This window comes from Lactuca virosa, chromosome 4 (assembly GCF_052849685.1).
Source record: "Lactuca virosa cultivar CGN04683 chromosome 4, Lactuca_virosa_CGN04683_v6, whole genome shotgun sequence".
Classification (NCBI taxonomy): domain Eukaryota; kingdom Viridiplantae; phylum Streptophyta; class Magnoliopsida; order Asterales; family Asteraceae; genus Lactuca; species Lactuca virosa.
The window spans coordinates 73370193-73395392 of record NC_136429.1 but is presented as its reverse complement, the minus strand read 5'-3'; the positions used below and the strand labels follow the sequence as shown (position 1 = coordinate 73395392).

Here is a 25200-nt window from a genome sequence, read left to right as displayed (position 1 = left end):
TTCCTCTCCCTTAATTATAGCAAAACAACTTTTTCCCAATTGAAACCTTTTGTTTTCTATAATTAACATTGCTAACTTGTAACCTTTATCATAATTATCATGCTCCCACTAACATGATGATTATTAGCATAACACCTATGTTCCCACTAGCTTTGACATGTACTCAGAAATCAGTTGAACTTCTAGAAAAAACAATACTTTATTGACTTTCTTACCAAAGTTCAGATTTCTGATACTAGATTGCTTTGATAAAACTTTATCAATATCATACACCTTATCTTAAATAGCTCACAGGTGTGTCTAAACAATTTCAGAACTATGAAAAGGGATGCCGTAATCATAGTCTCAATTGTTTAGACCTTTGCCACTTCTCACAAGTCCATGTTAGTGTGCCGGTTAACCACACAACTCCACTAACGACTTTGAGAATGCAAATATCACAAATGCTATCTACTTCAAATCTACTTGGTGGAAGTGTTTCCTCACCATCATTTTCATGAATCGGAGAGAAACCTTATGACCCTTAGATTTAATGGTGTATGTGTTCTTATCCATGTGAATTTTCAAAACCATAGTCACAAGACAAGGATAATGACAAATCCAAACTCATATGGACTGAACTCAATCCTAATTTCTTGCCACCTGGCAGCTCAAGGGCCTGCCATTGCTTCCAAGTTGTTGTGCAACCAATTGAGAACTCTAAGAACTCATATGCAAAGCCAACTTTAACTGGAATGGGCACAGAATATGTCAACACGATAGGTTATAAACCTCAAGTCGTGTGCTAGTGAAGAACTTCGGGTTTTATTCTTGATTAGTTCTTGAGACTTTCAAGACCTTTAAGACTCCCACTGTCCTCTTGACATATAAGACTTTCTTGTCAGATATTCAAGAGATAGTGTGGATTCTAATCAAGACAAACACTTCACACAATTGGCCTTAGTTGGTCTTTGTTTTATCCAAAACATCACAACTTACCAATTTCAAATGTACAAGAGTAGAAAACTTTTACTCTTACATTTGATAAGTGTTTTAAACCTTCTTTAAGACATGTCACTCAAGTTACAATCTTAGAGTATAACTCTAAGAATTGTTTTTGGAACGAAGTATGAATCATCTTCTTGATTTAACCACTTCAATAATTTATAACTCCTCTTCTTAACTATCAGAATGCACTTAGAGGATGAATTGTGATAAGGTCTCAAAATCATTAAGATGGTCTTAAAACATGATACTAAAGTACTCTCCCATCTTTTCAAATTTGAGAAACTTTTATCTTTCTGCCTAAATTGATTCTTCTTATTCGCTCTGCCATACATTGGAACCTTTTCCAATGTCTCAGAATTACACTTAAGCTTGTAAGTATAACCATATTTACTGAGCTATAGTAAATTATGACGAATAGTCTTATCGATCTTTTGTGGTGGACTCTGACCAGTGCACAAGAATGTGTACCCGATCCCTTAGTCCTTCACTTGACTCACACACCCATGTGAACAGGTAGTTAGTCTTAATTTTTCCAATGCTCGAAAGTTCTCATTCATCATGCTATACAACTTGCATGATTCCAAGTTTCTATCCAACTGAAACTTGGGTGATGAGAATCTTTCCTTATTTGGTAAATTTATACACTACCACAAATGAAAGAATCAAATTCATATTTCCACTCTTGCTCTTAATGAAATCTTATAAGCAACACAGATTTTCACAAATGCCATTGTAAGGATATTTTAAAATAAATAAAATCAAAAGATTTACCTTTTATTTTAAAACTTTGCGGAAAAACTTATCCTTACAATCCATATGAAAACTTGTTGTTATCTATTCCTAAGCAAAATATCATAACTCCTAAGAAGTAGCTCAAGAATCCGATCTTCAAACTATGCGATAGAAATCCATCTACGCGATCAGATTCAGCATATTCTTTCTTTAAGTTTCTTCACTTTTCTTTGATTCTTAAAACATCAACATGTGACCCAGTCACATCATGTATCAAGAATCTCAGAATAGAAACTTAGTAGAGTTAGATAGTGGACTATACCTGAAGTAGAGTCAAACCTATTGACTTTAACATCCTTAGGTAAATTTGGCAGCTTCGCAACCAATGCCCCTTTCTTTGGCAATATAAACATATAGACCCTTTGGTAATGGGACTATCTCAGACTTAGCTTTTCTCTTTACCATTTGGTCAACCGAGTTGACTATGGCCGATCCCTTTCCATTGGGAAAAGAATGCTTTTTTTGGATTTCCAGTGTCATCATTGTCAATGTCCATAAAGTTTTTAGGAAGTTGATCTTAGCAAATAGATAAGATCATTAAGGGTCTTGTCATAGTCTGTTTCATAGGTGTTCCAAAAGAACTCACTATATGACTTAGAAAGTAGTTGAGCCACCAACTTTCTCAAGACTTTGACACCCAACTCTCCCGGCTTGTCAATATGTGACTACATCTCCAAGATGTGATCACACATAGACCTTTTCTTGTCAATAGGGCTTGAGTGACCTTAAACTTTTCAGGAACTTGTGGGTCAGGGAGAATAATTGGAGGAGGTGAAAGAAGTATGATTTCCATGGGACATCATCTTCAATTAGGAAAGCTTGTTTCAAGAGATTTGGGAAGATCATAAATGTCTAAACCAGACATCTTTTGGGAGCTACTCAAGATAGTTGATTTAAAGTCCTTAATATAACACCCAATATGAAATATTAAGGTTAGGACCCAACACAATACTTTTATAACTTGGAAGAGGGATGCCGTAATCCAAGCTATAAAATATTTGAAGGTAGGCGAATGATGATTCACCAATTTCTACCATGAAAACGAAATATATATTATTAGGTTTTAATTGGTTTTTGAAACTCCTAGATCTTTGAGATTCATTAAACTGTTCAATGGTATGTTTCAATCTCGAGTGTGCCCTTCGGGTTTTGTGACTGGGATGCCGAGGATCACAAAACAAGGTGTGAAGTAACCATGCAAATTACTTGGTACCCTTAAGTGTTTACCCCTCAATCGATGTGTCGGTTAACCACACATGCTCCATCGATACTATGATAAACATTAAGTTACCCTTTGCCTACCTTGTTAAATACGAGTTAGTGTGCCGGTTAACCACACACGCTCCACTAACCGACTTAAACAAAGTGTAAAGTGTAATTTCATGGATTAGCACCTTATTCACTTTTTCCTAAGTAACTAAGATTGGGTATTTATAAAAGGTTTAGTTACTTAGTATTTATCATTAATACTTTTAATGAAGGGAGAATTATAGTCCTTGTCCTACCCGTTCGGCTAACGACCCTCCACCGGTCAAGGAAGCGGTGGGTGAGAGTGGACACCCATTAAACTGCCATTTTATAGGCAGTAACCTTATACCCCCCTTATAGACCGGCTTCGTGAATGAGGTCTACTAAGGTAAGAGTGACTTTGTTCTTATACATATATATATATATATATATATATATATATATATATATATATATATATATATATATATATATATGTATTAACTATTAATATTATAATAGTATAAGGGTGTATTTTAAACATTTAAAATACTTGGTGGTTTAATCTATTAATTAAACTATACTTTTAATTTAATTAAACTTAAACCATGTCTTTATGGAATTATTAACTCTTTTAATTAGACACTTTAATTAATTTAATGAAGTCCATAAAGTTTGAAATTTAAAGTGGTTTAATGGAAAAACGCTTCAAGTTCCATAACTTGTAGACAAGTTATGGAAGACTTTAAAAGCATTAAAAATGTGACTCTTCATTTTTTTCATAACTTATGGAATTTTTATGGGTTTTAAAATTCATAAATGTGACTTTTCATGTAACTTGAGGACAAGTTACAAAAACACATATTATGAACAACTTCAAGATTAATTTGGATTGAAAACAACTATCTCATAATTTTTCCTATTAATCTAAACAAACTCATAAACATGAACATTCATAATCAACATTTTTCAAGCATCATATAAACATGTATAAAACTTGAAACTTTGATTATTATCCTTTATTTGGATGAGAATAAACATTACCATAGTATCAAAAAACAAATTTTATGAACAAAAACACTTTGCGGTAATGATTCTAATCCAAAACAGGCCAAAAAACTCGAAGATAAGCTGTCAGGGGGTCCAAATCGTCGAGTGCATGAACCAACTCGACGAGTTGGATGAATTTCATGGACTCGTCGAGTCCATCACTGGACTCGTCGAGTCTGCTGTCCCAACAGCAAAAAATTCGATTTTTTTCAGTTTTTTTTTCAGCAACTTGCATCAAGTATAATTGAAAACAACCCATGGCTCTGATACCACTGTTGGGTTTTGGTATAATACAACCCTAAATACCTTGGATCTATGTTTTCACTAATTATACATGCAAATGGTTTCCAAGGTATTAATCTTTCAACTAGCATGCATTTAACATAAAATTATAATATACTAGTTAGCATGACATACCTTTTGATGGAGCTTGAATTCTTGGTGTATTTGGCCTTAAAGAGCTTAGCCCCAATAGTGTGGAAGCCTCAAATGGAATCACAAAACACCATGGACAAAGGATGAACTTGAGAGAGAATTCCATGCACACAAAAGACACCATGAACTCTAAAAAGATACAAGTGGCGATTTTGGGCAATGAAGTATCTATTTATATGTGGGATTTCTAGGGTCATGGATATAACCCAAATCCATACCCATGGGTTTTATGATCCATGGTTCACGTGGCCCAACTCTTTATGTATCCATACATAAACTTGGTCCAACATGGATCATAAGCCCAACACATATAAATATAACTAATTATCATAATTAGTCCCCATAGATTTAATTAGTCTCTTTCGACCACTAAATTAATTCCAAATTAATTCTTGATCACTACTAATTAAAACATATGATTTCATATTAATATATTATTACTTATAATATATTAATAAACCATAAATAACCTTCTTTCAAAAGTCCATCCTAACAAATTGTCCTGATGATATGCAACCCAAATGGACCATGCTACTCTCGGGTCGAATACATACCAATAATAGTTATGGGCTTAGACACCTAATCCAACAAGATATTCACCACCTCGATCGGATCAAAGCATCTTCATGTTCCTGCCCATCTGATTAAGTAGACATGGTCATATCTAATATAATCATCAGTAAAAGTCATATAGAAGCGGCTAGCATCCCTTGTGGCGGTTCAGAAGGGTCCACACACATCTGTGTGTACAAGATCTAACAAACCTTCACCCCTAGCACATGTACCAGTGAAGGGTACCTTTGTCATTTTTCCAAGTAAACAAGATTCACAACTATCATCCGACTTTAGGTCAAATGACTCCAAGACTCTATCCTTTTGGAGTTGGCCTATGAGTTTCTTGCTAACATGTCCAAGACAACAATGCCATAATGATGCTTTATCCAAGCTAGTGGAAGAATCAATACACAACTCATTATTTCCTAGGTTATCTACAACCGACACAGTTTCATATACACCATCACAAGTTAATGCTTTTAAAATAAAGAACATTATTATAGAAAGCATTAATACCACCACATTCATTATCAATTGAAAAAGTAAACCCTTGTTTGTACAAACCATAAATGGAAATAATATTTCTCGCCATTTCAGACGAGTAACAACATTTATTCAAATCTAATCTTAACCCACTTCTTAGCAATAAAGAATAAACTCCAATCTTGGTGACAGGTGAAGCTTTCCTATTCCCCACGATCAAGTTTATCTTCCCATGCTCAACATTCTCACTTCTTCTTAGTCCCTTCAAATCAGAACATATGTGAATACAACCTGCATCAAGGACCCAAGAATTAGAATATAGTGAGTTGTTAGACAATATAGTGTAAATACCTGTATGGTTGGGTTTCACTTTCCCATCCTTAACATCGTGCAAGTACTTTGGGCAGTTTCGCTTCTAGTGCACCTTTTCATGGCAATAGAAGCATTCGGGTTGGCAGAAGGAGTGGCAAAACCACTTTTGGTTCTACTTGAAGAAGAGCCATCAAGAGACTTTCCCTTGGTACCCTTCGAATGGCACTTCCTCTTCTTCCATTTACCTTGCCCGATAGCCAGAACATGGGCAGTGGTAGGAGTAGGAGTGGTAACAACCGATTTACCTTTAAGACCACTTTCGGCGGTCTTCAGAAGTCCTTGAAGTTTGTTGAGTGTGACCTCCTCCTTGTTCATATGATAGGTCATTTGGAATTGATCATAACAAGAAGTTAAGGAGTGCAATATGATGTTAATTGCCAACTCCTCGGGGAAGTTCACATTCAACTTTAGTAGACGGTCCACAAACCTTTGCATCTTCTGCATGTGGCCTATGATGGGTTCACCATCTTTCATCCGGGTTGTTATCATGGAGGAGATTATTTCATATCGCTCTTGACGAGCACTCTGATGGTATCTTTCCATCAAATCCTGGTGCATCTCAAAATGATAAAAGTCCTCATAGGACTTTTGGAGCTCGGCTGTCATTGTGGCCAACATGATACATGCCATTTTAGTGGCATCTCTCTCATGAGTCCTAAAGTCAGCGATCTCCTCTGGTGTAGCAGAAGACTCATCAAGTTCATTTAGCTCCTTGTCGAGGACATATTTCATGTCCTCATAGCGAGTGACCATCCTTATGTTCCTAATCGAGTCATTGAAATTAGTCTCATCAAAGATGACTCTCCCACAAAGGTTCATGAGAGAGAAGGAGTCGGTAGGGTTTGAGCCAGAAGCAACATTGCTGGAAGACATCTGAAACGAGAGAAAGACAAGTTTAGATTAGATATATAGATAATCCTTAATAAGACACCCAAATGTAATATTAAGGCTAGGACCAACACAATATTTTATAACTTAGAAGAGGGATGTCGTAATCAAGCTATAAAATATTTGAAGGTAGGTGAATGACGATTCACCAATTTCCACCATGAAAAAGAAATGTATTATTAGGTTTTAATTGGTTTTGAAACTCCTAGATTCTTTTGACATTCATTGAACTTTTCAATAGCATGTTTCAATCTCGATTGTGCCCTTCAAGTTCTGTGACTGGGATGCCTAGGATCACAAAACAAGGTGTGAATAACCATGCAAATTTACTTGGTACTCTGAATTTTATCACCTAATCGATGTGCCGGTTAACCACACGCGCTCCATCGATCTATGATAAACCTTAAGCCACCCTTTTCCAACCTTGTTAAATCCAAGTTAGTGTGCCAGTTAACCACACACACTCCATTAACGACTTAAGCAAGGTGCAAAGTGTAATTTCATTGGTTAGCACCAAATTCACATTTTCCTAAAGTAACTAAGATTGGGAATTTATAGAACAATTAGTTACTTTATAATAATCATTATACTTTTAATGAGAATTAAAGTCATTGTCCTACCCATTCGACTAATGAACCTCCACCAGTTAAGGAAGCGGTGGGTGAGAGTGGACACCCATTAAGCTGCCATTTTATAGGCAACAACCTTATACCCCCCTTATAGACCGACTTCGTGAATGAGGCCTACTAACGGTAAAACGACTTGATCTTATCCATATATATATATATATATATATATATATATATATATATATATATATATATATATATATATATATTATTAACTTATAATACTATATGTATAAGAGTTGAATTTTAAATTTTAAAATTCTAGGGGTTGGAACTAAAGTTTTCTAAAGTGACTTTACATATTCCAAAACTTGAGGGCAAGTTTTGTAACTATTCAAAACTTTTCAACTTCATAACTTATGAGTTAATTGTTTATTAAAATGAAGACTCTTCATTTTATGTAACCTATGAGTTCTTTAATGGACTTTAAAAGAAATGACTTTTGGTAATCCATAACTTGAGGACAAATTATGGACTCCATTAAAAACATTTAGATCAAGAATTAAACTAACAAACAATTTGCAAATAATTCCTATGATCTACCAAACTCATAAGTGTATGAACATTCATATCAACAATTTCAATAATCATATAAACACATATATAACTTGAAATTTTGATAATAACCATTGAAAATGGATTAGCATAATCATTACCACATCAAAAACAGGTTTTACAAGTCCAAAACAATTTAGGGTAATGATTCTAGTCCATTGCCAGCAGCAAAACTCGAAAAACTGCAGACAGGGCCTTCTACTCGTCGAGTGCAAGAACCTACTCGGCGAGTAGGATGCTTTTACACTTAAACTCATCGAGTCCCCCCATGGACTCGGCGAGTTCACTCAGCAGAATGCATATTTTTTGATTTTCTTCAACAATTTGCATCAAGTATCAAGTAAACAAGCCTAGGCTCTGATACCACTGAAGTGTTTTAAGCATTCTAACACTCCTGAGGTGTACATGCAACCCTAGAAACCTTGGATCTATGATTTACTAAGATATATGCAAATTTGATTTTTCCAAGGTTCTTAAGCTAACTAGCATGGCATGGGGAACTTAAAACATAAAAGCTATTAGAAGAACATACCTTTCTTATTGCTTGGATTCCTAAGAACTTTGTGAGCCTAGCACCCCAAATGTGATGCCTCAAATGTTTCACACAACACCACAACTCTTGGAATAACTTTGAGAGAAGTACACTATCACTCAAAATCGGCTAGCCCTCCTTGTTCTAGTCTTAGTGCTGATTTTTATAGCCTATGGGGTCTTTATATAATGTGTCACAAGTAGGGTTACACCATGTAAACCCTAATTGACATGACTTTTCATTTCCTCCATGATCCACAGGTTTTATCCTCCATGGAGCATCCTATGGATTTAGCTCAATCCTATAAACCATGGAGCATTAGCCCACTATATAAGAATGTATGATTTACACAATCAACCCCATATATTTGATTAGTCTCAATTTTGATCACAAATTTAATTCCAAATTAATTCTTGATCAATACTAATTAAATAATATGATTTCATATTAATATATTATAACTTATAATATATTAACAAATCATAAGTGTCCTTCTTCTCATTTTTTTGTGTATTCAATTATCATGATGCCATGCAACCCAAATGGACCATGCCAATCGAGTCAAGTACATACCAGAAATAGTTATGGACTTAGACACCTTATCCAACAAATATTTCTTTAGAAGTTCAGAAATGTATTTCTCTTGATGAATGAAGATTCCTCTGTTGGTCTGTTTAACTTGCAGTCTGAGGAAGAAGCACAATTCACGATTCATACTCATCTGGAATCGACTAATCATTAGCTTTACAAAATCTGCAGCCATCGGTGGATCAGTTGATCCAAAAATGATGTCGTCGACATTTATTTGAACTAACATGAGATGGTTTCCATTCAATCTTTGGAATAAGGTGGGATCAATAATTCCTCTTTGAAAACCGGAACGCTTCAGAAAATCAGTGAGTGTGTCGTACCTGGCGTGTGGAGCTTGCTTGAGGCCATAAACAGTTTTTCAAGTTTTTAATAGTAGTTCGGATACGAGAGATTTACAAACCCAGTAGGTTATTGAAGATATACTTTGGTGTCAAGTTCACCATTGAGAAAAGCACTTTTGACATCCATTTGATAAACTTTGAAGCCTTTGTGAGCAGCATAAGCAAGAAAGATTCAGATTGCTTCAAGACAAGCCACAAGAGTAAAGGTCTCTTTTTAGTCGAGTCCTTCGGTATGAGTAAATCCTTTGGCTACTAATCTCGCTTTGTTTCTAATAATGACACCGGCATCGTTAAGTTTTTTTGTAAAGCCCCATATTGTACCAAAAGTAGGGTGATCCTGAAGAGGAGGGACAAGAGTCCACACTTGATTTCTGTAAAATTATGCTAGCTCTTCTTGCATCACTGTAATCCAATCAGAATGTTCTAAGGCTTCTTTGATGGATAGGTCAACCTTTGATATGAATGTCAAGAAATGATACTCATTTTGAATGTTAGTAGCAGAGCGAGTTTGAACTCCAACATTAAGATTTCCAATAACTTGATTCGGAGGATGATCCTTTGTCCTGATATGCAATCTCAGAAGTTCTTGTGCAGCGGACGATCCAATATCAATAATGGGGTTATGTTGCTCCCCTGAACAATTTGAAGTTGAGTATGATGCTCCCCCTGAACTTCTAAACCGGATATATTAACGTCGTCCTCGTTCGAAAAATCAAAAAAGTTGGCACCATCTTCATTGTGGTTAAGAATGGGATCAAATTCAACGAATTGATCTACTGCAACTTGATATCCTCAACATTTGATTCAACGATTAGATGACTATTCTCCCCCTCAACCTGAGAAAGTTGAAATGGATCGGAATCAAATGGAGGAAAGGTTCATGTCAGACTAGAGACATTTTAAGAAATCAGAGCTTCAGTTGAGGAAGATCTTGCTTGAGATTCTGAATCAAGAGCAGTCTTTATTGGTCCGAACAGACTTTCAAAATCAATTTCATGGATCATTTGATAATTCAAAGATCCAAGAGGTGGAGCATCGGACTCCATGATATGTGTTGTAATATGAGTAGGATCTGAGTTCCGAACAAAATTATCATCAAAAGTGATGTCAAAACTTTCTTCAATTACACGAGTTCTACGATTCAGAACTCTATAAGATTTAGACTTGGCTGAGTATCCCAGAAAGATGGCTTCATTAGATTTCGGTTGAAACTTATTGAGTTGATCAAAGTTGATTGTGATAAAGAATCTACATCCAAAAACATGTAAGAACGGGATACTCGACTTTCGACCATTCCTTGCTTCATATGGGGTCATGTTGAGACGATGATGGATGATGCTTCGATTTCGAGTGAAGCAGTCAGTAGAGACGACTTCGGTCCAAAGATAGAGAGGAAGGTTTGCGAAATTCAACATTGATCGAGCGGCTTCTACAAGAGTTCATTTTCTTCTTTCAACCACACCGTTTTGCTGAGGAGTGTAGGGAGCAAAGAAATTGTGATCGATACCTTTGTCAGTGAAAAAGTTTTCAATGGTGGCATTGGTGAACTGGGATCCATTGTCACCTTGGATTCTTCAAACATGAAGTTTGATAAGAACTTCAATTCCTTTGATGAACTTTATGAGTTCAGAGGTTGTTTCGGACTTTAGCCTAAGGAAGAAGACCCAAGTAAACCTTGTGTAGTCATCAACAATCACAAGAATATACTTTTTGTGATGAAGACTTTCTACTATAGATGGTCCACATATATCGATATGAAGAAGTTCCAGTAGTTCTGAACTGGACTTTTCAATGATCATAGGATGACCTTTCTTTGATTGCTTCCTATATTCACACGCAGATCAGAGATGATCGTTTTCAAATTTGAGGAGTGGCAGACCTCGAACCATTTCACCAGAAACCAGATCATTCATGTATCAGAAGTGGAGATGAACGAACCTCTGATGCCATAGACAACTTACGTCAGGACGACCTTTAGAAGAAGAAAAAGTTGAGTCTTTCCGCTGATCATGTTGATGTCTAAAGGATACATACTTTTGATGCGATCTGATTTGATAAGATATTCTTTCCGGTATTCTGTCATAACGTAGCTATGCTTCTTGCAGAATTCAACTCTCCAGTTTACATCAGTGAGTTGAGCCACACTGATCATATTATGTTTGAGATTAGCTACATATGCCACATTAGAGACATAGAAATTTACATTGGTCAAGACGCCATAACCTCAAATTTAAGAATTTGAATTGTTCCCATAAGTAACATAACTAGCATTAGGAGCGAGCTTCAGATCATGTAGAAAATCTTTTTGTCCAGTCGTGTGCTTGGAACAAGCACTATCAATATACCATATTGTATCTTGTTCCGAAGCACAAAAAGCATGCAAAATTAGTGAGTTTTGGAGTTTTTAGGCCCCAAGTTAGATTTCGGGACTTTAGCATGGGCTTTGGACTTGATTTGTGATTTCTGAACAACTGGTATCTCTGAAGGCTTTTTATGAGAATCTTTTGGAAAGATGCAGAATGCCAAGGTCTTTTTGTTTATCCAAAAGTCATACTCAACCATTGGTTGTTCGGGAATAAATTTCCTCGGAGGGACAGTTTTTCGAGATGGTTTTGGTGGAACTGTGTTCACAAGTGTTTCATTTTTGTTTTGAGACTTTTTTACTTTCCTTTGTTTTAAACCATTAGAAGGTTTCCGAGCAACAGTGTTCTGAGCATCTTTTCCTTTGTTAGTTGCGTTCGAAGGCACATTTGGTTTTGAAAGTTCTTTGGTTTTAAAATTATGCCATCCGAGGTAGCAATAAACACAGAAGAAGAAATTATCCGAGGAGAGCTGGTTTTCTTAGATGAGGTCTCAACTGTTACATTTTTAACACAAGTGACAGATGTGTTCCGAACATCCGAGCTAACATGATTCGATGGCCTCTTAAGGATCCTAACAGGCATGAAAGTATTGTGGTTCCTAGTAGATAGACTAACTATTTGAGACACTTTCTTTTCGGATTTCTCAAGAAATTTAGAACATTACATGGACCTAGTTTCTTTTTCAAGAGCTTTTATAGCTTCGGTCTTTGGATGGACAAAATCTTTCTTGTTCATCCAGGGTTTCTTCCGAGAGTTAGATGATGACTTGAAAGTTTGTGCAATCGATGGATTGTTGAAACGAGGCTTAATTGGCACTAGAGTCAATTTTGAGACTACCTTGGAATTGGAGACACGGGAGTCAGATGAGATATCATCATCACTCTTAAGTTCTACATCATTATCAAAAGACGCCCAAAATAAATTAGATTGGTCTGAGTCATGTTCGCTTGTCTCATGAATGGTTTCCTCAATAATACAATTGTTCGGAGGACCAGAGTTCGGAAAATAAACTCCAGTACAACCTGTGTTAGGTAAGGATTCCGAAGACTGTTCAGGTCCAGGGATATCAGAGGCGGAAGAGGCATGAAATTAGGACATTTAACAGTGATAGGGTTTAACTCAGGAATCAGAGATTGATATTTATCCAAAGTCTCAGGAAGGGACGACAACGGTGAGACAGGGGTATCCAAATAAGTATGGTTCGGAATGTCTGTCATAAACATTAGGTTTTGATGTTCCTTCAAGGGAAGAACAAAGGGTTTCGGAAACTCACTTCCGATACCTAGTGCTTTGGACCAAGGGTGATAAAAATTATGTGTCATTCGTTCGTTAGCTTCAAGAACATCAATAGAGTTATGCAAAGCATCAATTTTGGCATTAATACGTTGATTATCAGTAACTAAGATGTTTCTTTCACTAAAAGTAATTTCAAATTTGTCTTTCAAAATAATACATTCATCTTTTGAAATTACAAGTTCCTTCTCTAATGATTCAATCTTAAGCTTGCGGTCTTCAGAACGTAATCTAAGGCGAGTCAACTCACTATCCAGCTTTTCACTAACTTCTATGGCAGACTCATAGGCTCTATGAATAACTGTCATATTTGATTGAATTTGAGTTAGATAAGGTTCACAAACAGTCAAATCAAAGTTATTATCAGTGATCATGGATTTTACCTGTTGGATGATGCATCGGCCAGGTGAATCGCTTGTTGCCATGTAGTAGCAGTTTCGCTCAGCATCGTCATTATCATCTTCAGAACCAGAAGACCAATGCCCTTCATCACATTCAACTGATTGTCTAGCCACCTGACATAAATTCCTAACAGATTTATCTTCACTCTCATCTCTGGACGACCAATACCCATCAACATTCCTTGAAACCATGGTAACAAAATCATTTTCACTTTCAACGAGTTCTTGTACTTTACTAGTCTTTCACCTTTGGTTTATGATGAATTTCAGCTAAATAGTCCTTTGCAAAGTGGTTTTCGAGACCACATTAGTGACACACAATCTTGGGTTTGACTATTTTCAAAACTTCTTGAGGTTCCGAGGGGTGAGTTGGAATGTTGGGTTGATATGCAGGTGGCTTTTCATTGGGCTTGGGGTAAGGTTGTGGATTGTTGTGGCAAGGAGCTTGAAATCGATTCTGAGGTGGTTTCTGATTGGGATTCCAAGGAAGTTTGTACTTCATAGACAGAAGTGCAAACTCTTGCTGGAAACGAAGTTCAGGATCACCAGTTTCTCGATCAAGTTCTACATTGTACGAATAGTTCAGAGTCGGAGGAATAGGTGCAATAGGTTGAGTGGGTCGAGTAGGTTGAATAGGTGGAATAAATGGGATGGCTACAAAAGGATCCGAAATAGATAGGTTAAGAATCAATGGATTGATAAAGCTTACTAAATCGAGAGGACCTCCTGAGAGTTCTCTTTACTTTTGAGGAACGTTGGATTCATGACTTGTAGTTCGTCAAACAACTGATAGAGCTTCAGTTTCTTCAGAGAACCATTACTATGAAGACAAGTGTTAACATTTCTCCATCCTTTTCCAAGGCTGTTGATGAACTTGAGATTGTACTCGAGTGGAGTCCATACTGCGTCGTGTGTTGTCATGTTGTTCACAACGATTCCGTATCGATTTGATGCAGAGGCTACAAATTCACCAGGAGTTGTAGTGAAGGTGTCAAAGTCATTTACAACTAATGTTAAACGCTTATCTTTCATTTTATCAGACCCTTCAAACTAGTCTTGAATTGTATCCCAAATCTCTTTGGCAGATTTGCATAATTTTATTTGCTCAAAGTGAGAAGGAGGAACACCAAACACCATCTCTGAGAAAGTAACCTGATTTTCATGAAGCTTTTCAATGTCTAATGTAGTTAGTGGTGTTGGATGGAGTTTTTCTTGATCCATGAGTGTAGCAACAACATCTCTAACCATTTGTCTTATAGGAACATAAGGACCTTCTTTTACAGATCTCCATATCTCTTCACCTTCTTCTTTACCAAGAAGAAATCTTTCCATTCTAACTTTCCAGTGATCATACTCTTCAACAACTAGAAATGGGGCATGCGTTGGGCAACCCACGCTATTTTCTATTTGCATTAAATACATTTGTTGAGTTTGATTAGAAGCAGCCATTGAAGTTAAGATATTCGAGCTGAATTGGTATATAGAAGAACTTTTATCCTGAATACAGAAATGATTAAGATACTAAGGTAATCTTCAATCAACTATAATGTGTTCTTATGGATTCAAAGGACGACCACTTAGGCTCTGATACCAATTGTGAAAGCAAGAAATGATCTGTGCGTAAAAGGTTTGAAAACTAAAACCTTGAATTAACTTAAGATCAATGTCTGCTGCTAAGAAGATCCAGTCAAGTCTGGTAAACCAGTCTTGTCTCGAAATAGAGATATTCAACAAAGTATTCAACATATAAAATGTCTGCTACCAATTGTGACATTTTTTTAAGTATAATGACATTCTATTTAGTTTTTTAAAGTATAATGCTATTATGGGCTTAGTTTGCTACCAGCTTTGACATTTTTTAAAGTATAATGCCATTATTTTTAGTTTTATAAAGTATACTGCTATTATGGGCTTAGTTTGCTACTAATTGTGACATTTTTTAATGTATAATGCCATTCTTTTTAGTTTTAAAAGTATAATGCTATTATGGGATTAGTTTGTTATTACATATGCCATTTTTCAAAGAATAATGCCATTATTTTTGTTTTTTTTACAGTATAATGCCATTATAGGCTTACTTTGCTACCAATTCTTACATATTTTTAAAGTACAATGTCATTCTTTTAAGTTTTTTAGACTTTAACTTCATACTATCTGAACACTCCGATTCGTTTCATATGTGTATTGCAGTTTGGTATTTGTTAACGCATAATACGATAAAAGGGATGTGAAATTGTTCATCAATTCACCTGGTGGTTCTCTAAATTCTTCTATGCTTATGATACCCTTTAGTTAAAGTGTTTTATTTTTTCTATTTTCAATATGGATGCTGCAAATAGTCTTTCACCACTTTCACAAGTATTTGAATTATTGTGTTTAGGGAGCAGCTATAATGGTTTAAATAAAAATTGGATCCTCATTGCCATCAACCAATAAACATCCAAAATAGGTTCCCAACTACTCAATTAGAAAGAAGCAAAAATTGGTATAAAGAGAAGGACATAAAGGTCTAAGGGTAAAAGAGGAAATGAAAAAAATCCAACCGGGAAAAGCCCACTTTGTTATAGGGAAATCGTTAATTTGAACTTCATGCCAACAAAACCAAACTTTCATCCTTCATATTACCCATTTGACAAGTTGGTTGCATTCTCTTGCACAAGATGTAGTTATTGTTAATTATTTCATAATCAGAAAAGTTCCAGATCTCCTCAACGGAAACAAACTTTTTATCTGATAGAGCTTCAGTTTCTTCAGAGAACCATTACTATGAAGACAAGTTTTAACATTTCTCCATCCTTTTCCAAGGCTGTTGATGAACTTGAGATTATACTCGAGTGGAGTCCATACTGCGCCGTGTGTTGTCATGTTGTTCACAACGATTCCGTATCGATTTGATGCAGAGGCTACAAATTCACCAGGAGTTGTAGTGAAGGTGTCAAAGTCATTTACAACTAATGTTAAACGCTTATCTTTCATTTTATTAGACCCTTCAAACTAGTCTTGAATTGTATCCCAAATCTCTTTGGCAGATTTGCATAATTTTATTTGCTCAAAGTGAGAAGGAGGAACACCAAACACCATCTCTGAGAAAGTAACCTGATTTTCATGAAGCTTTTCAATGTCTGATGTAGTTAGTGGTGTTGGATGGAGTTTTTCTTGATCCATGAGTGTAGCAACAACATCTCTAACCATTTGTCTTATAGGAACATAAGGACCTTCTTTTACAGATCTCCATATCTCTTCACCTTCTTCTTTACCAAGAAGAAATCTTTCCATTCTAACTTTCCAGTGATCATACTCTTCAACAACTAGAAATGGGGCGTGCGTTGGGCTACCCACGCTATTTTCTATTTGCATTAAATACATTTGTTGAGTTTGATTAGAAGCAGCCATTGAAGTTAAGATATTCGAGCTGAATTGGTATATAGAAGAACTTTTATCCTGAATACAGAAATGATTAAGATACTAAGGTAATCTTCAATCAACTATAATGTGTTCTTATGGATTCAAAGGACGACCACTTAGGCTCTGATACCAATTGTGAAAGCAAGAAATGATCTGTGCGTAAAAGGTTTGAAAACTAAAACCTTGAATTAACTTAAGATCAATGTCTGCTGCTAAGAAGATCCAGTCAAGTCTGGTAAACCAGTCTTGTCTCGAAATAGAGATATTCAACAAAGTATTCAACATATAAAATGTATGCTACCAATTGTGACATTTTTTTAAGTATAATGACATTCTATTTAGTTTTTTAAAGTATAATGCTATTATGGGCTTAGTTTGCTACCAGCTTTGACATTTTTTAAAGTATAATGCCATTATTTTTAGTTTTATAAAGTATACTGCTATTATGGGCTTAGTTTGCTACTAATTGTGACATTTTTTAATGTATAATGCCATTCTTTTTAGTTTTAAAAGTATAATGCTATTATGGGATTAGTTTCTTATTACATATGCCATTTTTCAAAGAATAATGCCACTATTTTTGTTTTTTTACAGTATAATGCCATTATAGGCTTACTTTGCTACCAATTCTTACATATTTTAAAGTACAATGTCATTCTTTTAAGTTTTTTAGACTTTAACTTCATACTATCTGAACACTCCGATTCGTTGCATATGTGTATTGCAGTTTGGTATTTGTTAACGCATAATACGATAAAAGGGATGTGAAATTGTTCATCAATTCACCTGGTGGTTCTCTAAATTCTTCTATGCTTATGATACCCTTTAGTTAAAGTGTTTTATTTTTTCTATTTTCAATATGGATGCTGCAAATAGTCTTTCACCACTTTCACAAGTATTTGAATTATTGTGTTTAGGGAGCAGCTATAATGGTTTAAATAAAAATTGGATCCTCATTGCCATCAACCAATAAACATCCAAAATAGGTTCCCAACTACTCAATTAGAAAGAAGCAAAAATTGGTATAAAGAGAAGGACATAAAGGTCTAAGGGTAAAAGAGGAAATGAAAAAAATCCAACCGGGAAAAGCCCACTTTGTTATAGGGAAATCGTTAATTTGAACTTCATGCCAACAAAACCAAACTTTCATCCTTCATATTACCCATTTGACAAGTTGGTTGCATTCTCTTGCACAAGATGTAGTTATTGTTAATTATTTCATAATCAGAAAAGTTCCAGATCTCCTCAACGGAAACGAACTTTTTATCTGATAAACTAATTATATTACCTTCTTAAGTGTAAAATATGCAACACTTATAATTGAAAGCATTTACGATTTAGAAAATAAAGACAAAATACAACAAATAACGTGACCTGTGGTTCACCACGGGTTCACACACTAGTTAATATATAATCGGTAGAATAATATAACTTTAAGCTATTATCTTAAATATGTCACTTTTATTTCGTATCATAGGTTTACGAATTTGCTTTTCTTATTTGGTGTTTTCTACAAAATCAAAAATGAAATATTATATTTTGTGGTGTTATATGGTATTTATTTTTGGGATATTAAATTGTCCCTTATGAACAAGCCAAATAAGAAAATGATCGTGTTTTCATATTTTTGAACAATGATCATTTTATTTTATTTTTTATCGTGGACACGACAGACGGCATTCTGGAGTATTATTAATGTTTGTTCCAGAGTGGTAGAGAGTTTGATGAAATGTTTTGGATGATTAGTGATATTCGAAGAACATTGTATGATTATTGGGTATCTTTATGCTTAGTGATATTTGGAGAACTTTGGATGATTATTTTTTGTTTGGATGGAAATATATAGATCACACGGAATAGGTATACGTTTATAAAAGTTAACTTTTTTTATCTGGCGGTCGTTTTTGAATCATCAACATACGTGTCTAGAAAAGTTAACATTTTTGTTGGATGTATGTTTCTGAGTCGTCTTCTTTTGCGTCAAAATCTGGAGGAGAAAGGTTTGGACGTTTCCTTATTCTGATGTCCGGTATGTCATGAGACCATGAAGATATTTTGCATTTGTTTATTTAATGTGAGATAGTTGCGAGAACGTGGAATGCGATATTCAAATGGTTAGAGCTTGATATGAATTTAGTATCAATGGTAGCTAAGTTATTCGAATGGTTAAGACATGATGTTTGTTGAGTATAAAGAAGAACGTATTGGTTGATTTTATCTTGACCGTTACCCGTGGGGTGCTTTGGAGTTATCAGAACAATGTCGTTTTGTAGGGAACAATTACATAAAACAATTCATTTTTTACTCGATTAGATATTTTTTTGTTTATTTGGTTCAAAAGTAGAAACCAAAAGGATGTTATTTGTTGGATTAACCGGTTAAAAAACTCCAACAATGTCATTGCTTTGTAATTTTTTGTTATCCTCTATTTCCTTGCTAAAATAGTTTTTTAATTAGATTAGAAGTTGTTTAAAAAACGTTTGCTGAAATTTGACTTAAAGATATCCAGGAATCTGATATGATAGTAATAAGGTACAATCCGGAATGAACACCTTACATTCCAGATTCTAAAGTATTCCGGAATGAAAAAAAAATACTTTTAAATGACTTCTTGAACATTTTTTAAAGAATTATTATTTTGAACAATTGTTTAGAGGTTTATACATCTAAATCCATATTTTTATTATTGATAATGAGTTCATATAATCAGTTTTTTAGAGTCTTAGTTTGTAGTGGATGACAGCGGAAGCGAATAAACGACTATATGCAGTTATGGATATGGATCGAGATTACACATGATATGGTTTAGATTTAACAAATGATATAAAATTTTCTAGGTTGTTTAATGATGTGCACAATAGTACCTACTCGTTTTAAATGGATAACCTAACTTAATTTGCTAACTATGCACTTATAGGCAGTGTACCTAATGAGATTATAGTGAAGCTTAGGTAAGTCGAGTATCGATCATAGGGAACAGAATTCAATTAAATAAATTAAATACTTCTAACTAAACTAAGAAACAAACTTTGATTCGGGTGTTTTTAATGATTTTTCAAGATCAAAAGAACTTAATATCAACTAGCAAGTAACAAGCAAAGAAAACAAATTAACTTCAAGAATTAAAGGAATACTTCTGCCAAGATCCGATTTCACCTTCTCATATGGTTGATTTGTAATGGATGGATTATATTGATTAAGAATTTTCTAGCTATTATGATCAAACATCTAGGCCTACCAATTTATGAATGACGACAAAGCAATGATCATGCACAAGTTAAACACCAAATTGATAATAATCACAAATTGGACTATGAATGATATTAGTTACTTTCCTATGATCAAGTTAAGCAACCAAGCACAAATTAAGATCAATTATGCTATCAAACACAGTTAAAGTTACAAGCTTTAATTACTTAATCTAAGATATGATTCATCCTAGCTCTAATTACTTAATGATCATAAACAATTAGGAGACAAATTCATGCAATTAATATGATCGATTATCATACAGAACCTGATTTATAAGAAATGTGAACTAGAACTAAACATGCTAGGGTGTATATATATCAAACACAAGTAAAATCAAATATAATCATCCAAATATCGAAAGCAACACATATGGATCAATTTCATCTTCACCAAGCAGAAGTAAAAGGTATTTAGCCTCTCATTGTAGCAGAAAAACACAATAGATCCATGTAAATTAAACAAGACATGAATATGATAAGCAAACCAACTAAATCAATGTGAAAATCTTCTAAATATTCTTCAATCCTTGAGCTCCACTTGGTTTTCGATATTCTTCTAAGTTTCTAAGGGTTTTGGTCGCAATTATCCTCGGAAAACCGATTGCATGCCTCTAGATTCGTCCTAATGTTGGGGATTTTATAATTGTCAAAATCTGATCACCACGTCATGGTCGACTGCCACCACGACGTGGTCCTCATGTTTACCTCGTAATCGCCAAGTCATCTGATTGGTCACAAACTTTGCATTCGCCACGTCGTGTCGAATATCACCATGTCGTGGTCCTCAGTCTTCTTTTCTTCTTCTTTTGTTTTAGCTCTCGTTTCCTTCTTCCAGCTCCTTGTATGCTTCTTTTTCATCCAGAGCAAGTCTTCACTGGTATAAAACATATTTGAAACATAATAAGTACCTTTTATCCCAAATTAAGCATAATTGTAGCTAAAAGTATTAGAAATATGCATAAATTATATAGTTAAATATGCACATATCAAAATACCCCACACTTGGCTTTTGATTTCCCCCAAGCAAAACTGATTTTATTATCATCATATCAAGACTTTAGCTACCAATATCGCACAAGACAATCCATTTTGAGACTCTCCATTACTCTAAGACTGTAATGCATATATTTGTGTCTAATTGTTTTTCCTAAGAACTTCCCTAATCCTAAATACTCACAATCTTCGTAAACACTTCCCCACTTCTTTTGAAGAACACTCATTTTTTGCATCCCTCCGAATCCATCAACAGAAAAATTTATTAACCTCAATGTATTTTTGGTTAAACCCCCAATCATACATATGGAAAAATAACCTAAAAAAATACAATAATAACTTGGCAAATTTCACCTTATTCTTGAGTGTTCGATTTGATTTGGAGCTTTTCTTTATGATATTTCTTGATCTTCATAGCTTTGTAGACTCTTATTCTTTCAACTTTGCAACTTTCTTTTCTTTTTTCTTTTTTTTTCAAATTAAAAATCCTAAAAAAACATGCTTAAGCAAGGGAACTTAACTTCAACCCTTATTGGTTAGAGGTATTAGTCTAAGTGCAATGACTACGTAAGCTCTCCTGGATACATTTCTGGTAGACGATGCTAAACATATTGTGGCCATCAAACTAAGCAAGGTCGTGTTTTTGTTCCATGATTTCACTAGGATAGGGAAGCCACAAATAAACTATAATATATATTGGCTAAAATAAATACCGAAACTCGTATCGAATCGTCCCACACAACAATAACAACCTAGCTCTTAACATAACAATTTTTAGATTATTATTTCAAATCTTTCTAGTAATTTTTTAAATCCTAGTCATTTTTTTCAAAAAAAAAATTAACCAGAATGCTTGTATTCCTATATTCGGCCCCTTACCCGTCCCCATTGCATACTAAAACAATTAAAGAACATAAAATTAAAAAGGAGTAATTGGAACAGACTCCACTCGGATACTAGTGGCGAGATCAAATTCTAAAACTTGTGTGGTAAAGCTTGGACTTCTTGTATAATGGCTGGAAGCAGTACTTATGAACCTTCTTCTTGTGAATGCATATGTAAATGTGTCGGATAAAAATAAACCAAAGAACCATCTTAAAAAATTGTGTTGATCATGGGCCACGATGTGGGAAAGCAACGCCACGTCATGGTGTCAAGGTAGAATTCATGATGATCATGGAAAATAAGAACACCACTTTGTGGTTTAAAGATGCCACGACCTATGTATAGAGCTGATGAAATTCAATCGCGATAAAAAAATGCCACGATGTGGTGATGATGGCCACGTCGTGGTGACTTCTCAGAACGCCAATTAGATCCAAAAAATTTCATTGTTTCTTGTTAATGGCTTAGGATCTTTCCCAACGTCTTCTTTCTGATAAATATCTTCAAAACTCTTCTCTTCACCAGGTGGGAACCCCATACTTATTCAAAAACATGTTCTTCAGTTTTAATCTTCACAAATTACACGACTTCTTCATCAAATAAGCTCCTTCACTGCTTTACGTATTGTTTTTTTTAACACTACAAAATAAAATCAGAAGACTAGAGTAACACATGATCATTTGGTTAAACTAACATAAACACTAAAAATAAAAACTTCAAACTTAAAAGGAAACCAAAAGGAAAATAAAATGCAAACTCTAAAGATCGGGTTGCCTCCCGAAAAGCGCTTCTTTTGAGGAGTCATGAGTCGGACTCCTTACCACTTTACGTTATTGCGGTTGGAAGTGGATCTCTTTTTTCTCCTTTTTCTCTTTCCATTTGCGTTTGTAAGCTTGAACCCTTCTTTTATATGCCTTCTTTTAATTCTCCATCTTCTTCTTTTTTGGCACTTTCCTCATATTTACGCTTTACACCTTTATCTTGCTTTTTTGCCTTTGTACCCTTCTTGTCATCTTCCTTGTCTAACTCCATCTTAACCATTATTGGCTATTCTACTTCACCACCCATTTCTTCATCAATTACATCAACTTCTTCATATATGTCATCTTCCTCTTCATTAACTTTTTCTTCCTCTTGAACCTTAGGTGTAGTGAAAGCGACCAACCCAAATGTCATAGGAATTGAAGCTATTGGTTTAGAACATTTGACTTTATCAACATGGGGTTTTTCCCAAGCCTTTAACTCTTCTTCCATCATCTTTTCAATTTCAAATAGTTCATCAAAATATTCTTCCATATCATCCATCTTTGACACTTCATCTTGTTGCTTTTCATGACTCACTTTTGGCCTCATTTTGAAAGTAATTGCTTCATCTTCCATACAATGTGTGAGCTTTGAGTCATGGATGTCAACTAGAGCTCTTGCGGTACTCAAAATGGTCTTCCCAAAATTATGGGAAGGTCTTCATCTTCCTTCACATTGAGAACCACAAAGTTGATTGGAAAACAAACTTTCCCACATTTACCAACAAATCTTCAATTATTCATCGTCGGTATGTGGTTGAGTGATCCTCCATGCGAATTTTCCTTATTGTGTATTGGAGCTTCGGTAAACCGAGCTTTTGGTAGAAATAATAAGACATAAGGTTGAGGCTTGTCCCTGAATTGGCTAAAGCATTTATAGAGGTTGAATTGCCAAATTCACAAGGTAGAGTTAATTGGTCTGGATCTCCCATCTTGATTGGCAATCCATTCATGATTTCAGTTGAACACAAGTCATTGACCACTATGGTTGATTCCTTTTCCAACTCCTTACGATTAGTCATCACATCTATTGCAAATTTAGGAAGCTTTGCCATGGATTTGAGGAATGGGGCGTTTATCGAAAGTGAGAGCACTTGTTCCATAAAAGTCTTTTGTTTGGGCTCCAGAGAATGCCTGATTGTTTGAGATGGGAATGGTAAAGGAGGTTCATACGAATTAAGAGGTGAAACAATTTTATCCTCTCGAAAACACGACATGGTTAAGTTACCACAACGTGATAATAGTTGTTTCATGGGTCATAAATGGCTCAGAACGAACCTCTTCTTTGGTGTAGATTACCATTACATGAGGTTGTGATTTTGGGCCTTGATTTCTAGGTGGTAACCTCTCATTAACAATTGTTGTTATTTACCCAAGTTGAATCTCTATATTCTTGATGGAAGGTTGATGATTTCTCACATTAGCATCAATAGCATCATGCCTTTTTTCAGATGCTTCCATAAACCTATGAAGTACCGACTCAAAATTCATCTTCTTTTCGGGTGGTGATTGCTTCTTTTGGTAAAAACCCCGACCGGTTTGTCTATACTTTTCATCTTTTTTCTTCTTGTATTCTTCATATGGAAACCACTCCTTCTTGGGCTTTCTCCAATCTTCATCATACTTGTCACCACTAGAGTAAAACACTTGTGCCTTCTTGTTCCCGTTTTCATCCAAATCACAGTCTTTGGTCAAATGTGGCCCACTATAGTAATCACACCCAACTCTTATGGCATGAATGGATTGATCCAATTTTGTCATTCGCCTATCCATATTTTCCAACTTTTCCAAAACCGCAACCATGTTTTCGTTCCCTCCATCTCCTTTACCTCTAGTAACATCCACTCGTGGGTTTTGGTACTCACATGAGTGTTTTGAAAATTCTTCAATCAATTCTTTGATGGTGGCCGGCTCCTTCGTCATTGGCCCTTGGGATTCAAGAAGTTGTCTTGTTGTTACATTCACTCCATCATAGAAAATGGACACTTCTTGAGGGCAACTTCTAAGAAAGCCCTTATACATCTCCCATGCTTCATACAATGACTCTCCAATCTCTTGTTGAAATTTGGCAATCTTCTTTTTAAGATTTGAGATCTTCGAAGGTGGACTAAATTGCTCAATTAAAGCATCATGAAGATCTGCCCACATAGTAATGGATCCAGGTGCAAGTGACTTCAACCAAAATTTTGCTTCACCGGTACATGTCACCAGAAGCATCCTAAGTAACACGACTTCTCTTGGCACATTAGGAACATTGAAATAGTTTGAAATTTCCTTTACTTCATCAATATGCTTAAAAGCATCTTCATACTCTTTCCCGACGAAGGGTATATCCTTGAGCATAGATAGAATATGTCGTTTGAGCTCGA

General features: G+C 35.1%; 1 non-coding gene across 1 annotated transcript; it reads left to right on the top strand.

Moving 5' to 3' along the window:
* The first annotated feature begins 24815 nt into the window (after positions 1 to 24815).
* LOC145110413 (small nucleolar RNA R71) lies at positions 24816 to 24919 on the top strand. The gene has a single exon (XR_013709793.1). It is a non-coding gene; the product is annotated as a small nucleolar RNA R71 (small nucleolar RNA).
* The last annotated feature ends 281 nt before the right edge of the window (positions 24920 to 25200 follow it).